Source organism: Myotis davidii, unplaced genomic scaffold, assembly GCF_000327345.1.
Source record: "Myotis davidii unplaced genomic scaffold, ASM32734v1 scaffold1, whole genome shotgun sequence".
NCBI classification, from domain to species: Eukaryota; Metazoa; Chordata; class Mammalia; order Chiroptera; family Vespertilionidae; genus Myotis; species Myotis davidii.
In genome coordinates this window covers 10,718,430-10,725,823 of record NW_006294681.1, presented here as the reverse complement: position 1 = coordinate 10,725,823, position 7,394 = coordinate 10,718,430, and the positions used below count along the sequence as shown (strand labels likewise).

At 45.3% G+C, this 7,394-nt stretch overlaps 1 protein-coding gene and 1 long non-coding RNA gene across 2 annotated transcripts in view; both read right to left on the bottom strand.

Annotated features, from left to right (window-relative positions):
• The window catches only part of LOC107184001, a 24,734-nt gene extending 19,036 nt beyond the window's left edge, over positions 1–5,698 (bottom strand). The window contains exon 1 of the long non-coding RNA XR_001514821.1: positions 5,687–5,698. This is a non-coding gene — a long non-coding RNA (uncharacterized LOC107184001). The remainder of the gene's footprint in view (positions 1–5,686) is intronic.
• EXT1 (exostosin glycosyltransferase 1) overlaps positions 1–7,394 on the bottom strand; it is a 283,532-nt gene that overhangs the window by 202,949 nt on the left and 73,189 nt on the right. The gene's annotated exons all lie outside the window — the stretch shown is intronic.

Below are 7,394 nucleotides of genomic sequence, written 5' to 3'. Positions count from 1 at the left end.
ACTTCCCCCAGGGGCTTCAAAGATGCAGCAAAAAACTGCTGGAGTGAAGGGACCAGCACTGGAATTCTGGCTACACTAATTTCTAACTCTGTGACCTTAGGTGAGAGCCTCCCATGCATCATTGTTCTTCAGCCCCAAACAGTCCCTTAGCCATCGAAAACGACCTCAGCTCGGTTTGCACCCACCAGGTCTGTTAAAAAGAAATCCTAATAGTACTTAACCTTCATCGGGTTATTTTCAGCACTGAAAACATCTAAGTTCTTAGAACAGTGCCCAGCACATGGAAGGCACTCATTACATGCTAGTTACTTTTACCCTCAAAGGTATAAAGGATTTACAATGCATACCTCACAAGCGGAGGACTAAATACAAAGGACTTGATATGAAAAATGCTTAATAAATGGCACTCTCCCATTCTTACATCCCACTCACAATTATCTCTGATTTAACTTGAGTGCCCTCAGGATAGAGAATCCTGGCTCTCTTGACACTTACTAGTACCTAGGGTTGCCAGATAAAATACAGGGGCATAGTTAAGTATTTAAAAATTATTCCCTGTGGTCCTAGCCGGATTGGCTCAGTGGATAGAGCATCGGCCTGCAGACTGAAGGGTCCTAGGTTCGATTCTGGTCAAGGGCACATGACCAGGTTGTGGGCTCAATCCCGTGGCGGGAAGGGGGCGCATGCAGGAGGCAACCAATCAATGATTCTCTCTCATCATTGATGTTTCTATCTCTCTCTCCCTTTCCCTTCCTCTTTGAAATCAATAAAAAATAAATTTTTTGAAAAAAAATCACTCACTGTGTATCTGAAATTCAAATGTACCTGCCCACCCCACCCTGTATTTATTAAATCTTGCAACCCCAGATTTACCTGTCATTTAAATTTAGGCTAAAACTGAGGCTGGGAAGATATATATACACGCATACCAGTATCTGAGACCTTCACTCCTCCGCTCCCTGGTAGCCAAAAGACATGTTCACTGCAATTTATAAGCAAGCAGCCAGCTCCCCTACATCAAGCAAGTCAATGCATTGTTCAGATGAACAAAGCCGGGAGGAAACAATTCAAAAACAAAGAGGGGGGAAAGTTTTCCTAAATGCACCCCTCTCTTTTGCAGTCACTTCCCTGATACATAAATCTGAACTGCAGATCTGCACAGAAACCTGGCCTCTTGGTGGAACAGGCCGTGACCACCCCACAGGGCACAGGCGTCACTATACATTATTTAGCCCTATCAATAATGCAATACCAAAGCCATGCTTTGAAAGTTCTATGCCTTTACAGGTCTCTAAGATGTCACGTGTCTTATTTTTAATTTGTTTTAACCCTCCCTTTACAAAAAAAAAAAGTAAGTTCATTTTTCCTTTTCAAAGCAATATTTCCCTGTAGAAGAAAGGCAGCAAACACAGACAGCCCAAAGCAACTTCCTTGAATCTCATTTCATAAGATATGTATGCTGAGTACCCGAGCCAGGTCCCTGGGGGAATGTTCGGTTCTGAACAATGTTGTCCACTATGATGCTGGTGTATGTGCAAGAAACGGAAGATGAAAACACTACAGAAGTTAAGAAGCATTAAGAGCCAATGAGTCAGCTAGTTCTGTAAGAATTGAATTAAATCAACCACCAGATTGTTCATTGATTATCACAACCAGCGAAAACTCTGCCGCAAAGGCACGTTTCCCAGTTCACTTGGCTAATCCCTTCTGAACAAGAATCCGAAGAATGAATACTATTCAGCCAATGGAAAGCTGCACAAATTAATCTCGCCAAGCGCCATGCTGGCAGCTGAACACAATCTATAAAATAATTCCAGACTATCATAAGCCAATAAGAACTAAAGCTGTTATCCACTCTTCCAAAAAAAAAAAAAAAAATCCAAGCTATAAAAGGTTCAACGTGACACCCCCACCACTTTACAGCCAACTGCTTCAGGCTGGAAGGCCATGTGAAAATATTTTTAAAAAGGAGAAAGATACGAAAGTAGAGCTTGTTAAAAACAAAACAAACAAAAAACTGCAAGAAACGTAAAAGGCCAACTAGGCACCGTTCATCAATGTAGGTAAACTTCACATTAACCCCCAAACTGTAATGAGGACACAGCATCAGCATGACCCCCCGTTTGCTTAGATGAGTGACCACATATACGAACAATCTAAATGAGTCTAAAACAAGTTGATTAGATTTATTCTACAAACAGAAGAGATTAACTCATTTCACTGGACAGGCAGCAGATTCAGAGAGGGACCCACAAGGTCCAGAATCCAGTTACTGGCAAAGTTCTGACCTCGCAAGGTGGTGGATACACGGTGCGGGGACAGCACAAAGGGAAGGGGGCCAGGAGGACAAGAAACACCCCATTCACGACGCCGTGTCCCTCTCGCAGTCTATTTGAATGCTGCTCTTATGAGGCTGCCAGCTTTGAAAGTAATAAAAGAGGGGGAAAATATTGTAACTTACGTCCAAAAGAAGGGAGTTCTCTGTTTGCCGAGCTCGCGAAGAGACAGAGGAAGACCGTGCCAAAGAGCCTTCATCTTCACGCGAAGCTTTGTATCTCTTTTTGGCCGCTGGGTTGGCAGTTTAGAAAGCACCCACGTGAGGTGACCCAGAAGTGTGTGAAGGGGGAAAAACACAGCCCTGCAGGTGGAGCTGGCCATGTGATGGCAGGAGCCCCCTCGCTGTCCGCTCAGTGTCACCTGTGACACCCCCCACCACAGGTCAATGCTCCATGTTCCTCTCGCCCAGCAGTTCCTCCCAAGGTCCACAGGCTGCAATCTGTCTGGTGTGCTTTTCATTCAAAATCACGACCCATTCTGCCTACTAATTCACCTCCAGGTAAAGTGACAGTTTGCTGCCCTCGGGGCTGAACGCCACTAGTCCTGGGAAGGAACGAAAGACACTGGATAAAGGAAGGAGGAGGCTGGGAGTGTGAAGGGAGCTCCTAGTTCTGAGTGACTGTCAGGCTTTGAAAAGGGCATTTTCTACTATTATTTCAGATTATTCCACTTTAGCCATACATATATGGTAAACCTATATAAAGTATTATATATGTTTTATGATATTGCATTTTTGCCCTCACCATTTTGTCCTGAAGTAGAACAATCTGTAATCCTTGCACCTTTGAGGAAATCACTCTTTCACTTACTGATGGTTTGCAAGTCTCGGCCTGCCTCCCACCTCGGGGAAGCAAACTTTCTGGTAAGGAACCAAGATAGGAGACATTCCAAGCTTTGCAGACCAGTGTCTATTGCAATGGCTCAACTCTGCCACCGTGGGGGGAGATGAGCCAGAGATAAGAAGTGAATGAATGAATGCAGCTGGGTTCCAATAAAACTTTATTGATGGACACTGACATCTGAATTTCATACCATTTTCACATGAATAAACATTCTTCTCTATTTTTTTTTAACCATTTCAAAATGTGAAAACCATCCTTAGCCCACAAGCTCTCCAGCATTCATAGATAACATTTTGATGAATTCTGGAGGGGATAAAGAGGAAGGGAGATTATGCTACTCTACGAATTTGATGGGAAAATGTTCTGTTGCTTCATGTTGTTTAAAACCTCATTCCTAGCTCATAAGCCAAGCGTCTTCTCCATCACACCACACAGAAAGAATGTAAAGAAACTCCTGCCATCAACAGTAGCAGAGAAAGAATAATCCATGCATTGCAGCCATGATTAGTAAAATGAACTCAGTTCATGTGTTAGCATGCAGTTTTGAGATTGGTCCTTTTTGAAATCTCTGAAGCATCCTGTAAATTCAGTTTGCTTCCCGGGCACAATCGCCTCTCAGTGATTCTGGAGAGAAAAGAAGAGTAAATAAAACCAGCTGAAAATCACAAAAATAGGAGATGAATAGGTTGGGCAGGGAAAACACATTAAGGGAAGGTGACCCTGGCCAAAGATGAAAGACCTATGATAGGATGAATATTTTTCCCAATTAGCAATGAAGGGCTGATTTCCTAATTTTAGAATGTGGAGTGAACTTAGCAACTAATCCATCTTCTTTTCTCTCGTTACTTTTCCCAGAGTGCTGACCAGTTGCTGCAGGTAAACCCCCATCAGCTCTACACGCGATACAAGCAGCGTCAGTAAGATCAATCATGCACTAAATGGATCCTGAAAAGGTACAGTGTCTTCTCCACCTGGCTGGCTTGCTATTTTCTGATATCCAATCCCGACATAAAGTGTAATCACATTCGGAGGTCACACTGGCCTTCGGAAAGGGGAGTGGCCATATTGCCTGCTTCCGGGAGAGTCAAGGGAAGCGAGGGTAGGCGAGCATTGCTAAGTGTCAAAAACATCTTTGAGAGTCATAAAGAAACTAGGCTTAGAGCTGGGAGGCTCCGCCCTCTCAGTGTCTTTCTACATTAAGGTCATATGTGAATCATGTCAACCAACCCTGACCACTGTCCAACCTTTAACAATGAGAGGGAGAACAACGGCAAATGAGCAAAATTGAGGCCACTCTCAATTTAGACATGAAGGCGCCACACCACGTTGGCCAGTAGGTAACATCCTGTTTTACCCTTGGTCAATCAGTTTGAAATGTTTAGGAAAGACTCTCCAAAAAATAAAAATAAAAAATCCTCAGGGCATTTCCTCCTAATAGGTGCATCCTGATTTTTTAAATCTTGGCACTTTTGTTTTTCAATCAATATTTCTGAGTGAGAAGACATGGACACACAGTTTGCTTTATTTCACTGTCTGGGGGGTTGGGTGTGGCTTACTTGTATCTCTATTGTTTTTCTCATTTGAATCAGACCGAGCCCCAATAAATTTAGGAAAAATGTCAAATGAACCTGAATTATCGGGAGGATTTTCCATGCTCTTAAGACAACTGGGCGAACGTAAACATTGTACTCACAGGATGGCATGCTAGGCCACAGAACAAGCTTCCTCTCTTTGAGGTAAAAAAAAATCAAAAAAATCTGTAAACTCTGTTTTGTATTCACCTCTCCAAAGGAAGTCCCAGACCAAATGACTGTCACTGCGTTCGGGAACATTTCAAAGGATGCTCCAAAGCGGCTCGGATTCATGCGATTAGGTGAGTAAAGAAAGTAAGAAGCAACTGTGATTCAACAGCTTCTATCTGGGATAGGGGAGGCCCATCTGTCTGCAAGTGAAGACAACACAAGAGCTTAAAAATAAACCTGCCTTCCTGGGGGACCTGGCTCCCGCCCCAGGGCACCTCCTTTGTGTATCTGGAATCTGAGGAATTTGGGAGAGAATCCTGGGCTGCTGCCCTGTTAGGGGATCCCTCTGTGAATGTGGGACACAATGAGGCCAGCTGCCACTCACAACCTTGATAAGCCACCGCATCCGTCATCCTGCCAGGCTCTACTCGGCTCTCTCCCTCTCTGGGGTGGCAGGGAGGAACTTCTCATCTGTTGAAGCCTGACGCGTCCCTAATAGCATCTCCAAAGCTGCCTCTAAAACAAGTGTGTTGCAGGAGCAGCAGACGGCTTCGAGTGGAACATGGTCACACCACATCTCCAGGATTCCTGCAAAGGCCCGTTGGAGTGGAGGCCCTTTCTGAGCCTCTCACGGCCTGCTGTGGTGTCTGGCACAGTTTCCAGTTCCAAAAAGGAGGAGATTTCCCTGAGGCCAGGGCCACTCCCCGAAGTTCCTGTACACCACACAGCCACTCTCCTGGCCAACAGCCCCGCCCTGGGCTGGACAGGGGACCTGGCTCTTACATAATCACACAAGGACCTCTCCGTGGAAGAGGAAGACTCAGCCTGGAGACAAAGTGCCATTTCCCACATTTATCTTTCAAAATCTTCATTTCAGACTAATTTGTTAACAGGCCTTTTCAAGAGATGGGCACTTTAAAAATCAACTCCAGATTGCTAGAGGAGGAAGAGTTCCTTGTTTTCCCACTGGCAGCTTTCAAAGTCCTCTGAATAAAGGAGGAAGGCTGCTTTTCTTTCAGCAAATAATTAATGGTTTCAGTTACAATTTAATTTATTTACTCTCACAACACCCCTATTGGTAGGTACTATAATTGCGCCCACTTTACAGATAAAGGAACTGAAGTACAATAGGTTATTTGCCAAAGGCCATGTAGCCTGTAAGTGGGGAAACCAGGATATGAATCAGTTCTGACTCCTGATCAAAGCTCTGCACCACTCCACTCCGCTGACTCTCCACCGCCCCGACAGCTCATTTCATTCAGGTGCCAGCTCCAGTCCTTTCTCCCTCCCAACGAGGAAAGCATCACCCTCAGTGAAGCTGCTGTAGCCACGGGGGCAGTGGTCCTCAGGGGACACCTGGCAGGCTAGAGATATTGGAAAGGGATGCCACTGGCATCAGGTGGGTGGAGGCCAGGGATGCAGCTAAACATCCTACGAGGCACAGGACAAGCACCCACCACAAAGAACAGTCAGACTACAATGTCCATAATGTCAGACTCAGAGAAGTGCCCTCAGACACAGATCTTCCCTCTATTCCTTTTCTCTGCCACTGCCTTCAACCCTAGTGACTAATTGCAACCAAAACTATCTAGGAAACCATCTTTCCTAGCAAGGAGGCGTTCTTGCTCTCCTCCTTCCTGACCTCCCCCTATCAAAACTCTGATGCAGACAGTCCCATCTCCACACTTCCACTCAGCTCATTCCACATGTCTAACCCCCGTGCAGGCTTCAAACGGTATTTCGAGTGGAGTTCGCCCAAGAAGACCAGTCCACAGCAATCGTTTCCCCTCCTTTCAGATAAAATGAGCCCCGGCCGGCACAGTTGGTAATAAAAACCACTGCCACTGCATTCCTACCACGTGCCCCAAACTTTGGCCAAGCATCTGATATATATTGATATCCTCAGGACAACCCTGAAATAAAGATAAGGTTATCTCTGTTTTCCCCACGACAAAACTGAAGCTAACACCAGGTAAGGGAGTTCAACGGCTTCAGCCTGAGGAAGTGGGAGAGCCAGGACTCAAGTCCATATCCAACTGATTCCCATGCTCAGGCTCTTTCTGAATGGGGCCCTTTGCCCCAAAGTACTCGCAGAACATCCAATAAAGCACCAGCTGGTGGACTGATCCCACAAGAACGACTCTCTGGGACTCAGGGGCCACTCTGTGAATGAGGTTCCCACTGTACAAATTTCTCTTTTATTACCCCGCACATAAACACATCCTTCTCTTTGCTTTCCCCTACTGCATATACGCATTTTTTTTATTAAAAACTTTAATGTTGCCCTAACTGGTTTGGCTCAGTGGATAGAGCATCGGCCTGCAGACTGAAGGGTCCCAGGTTTGATTCTGGTCAAGGGCATGTACCTTGGTTGCAGGCACATCCCCAGTATGGGGTGTGCAGGAGGCAGCTGATCGATGTTTCTCTCTCATCGATGTTTCTAACTCTCTATCCCTCTCCCTTCCTCTCTGTA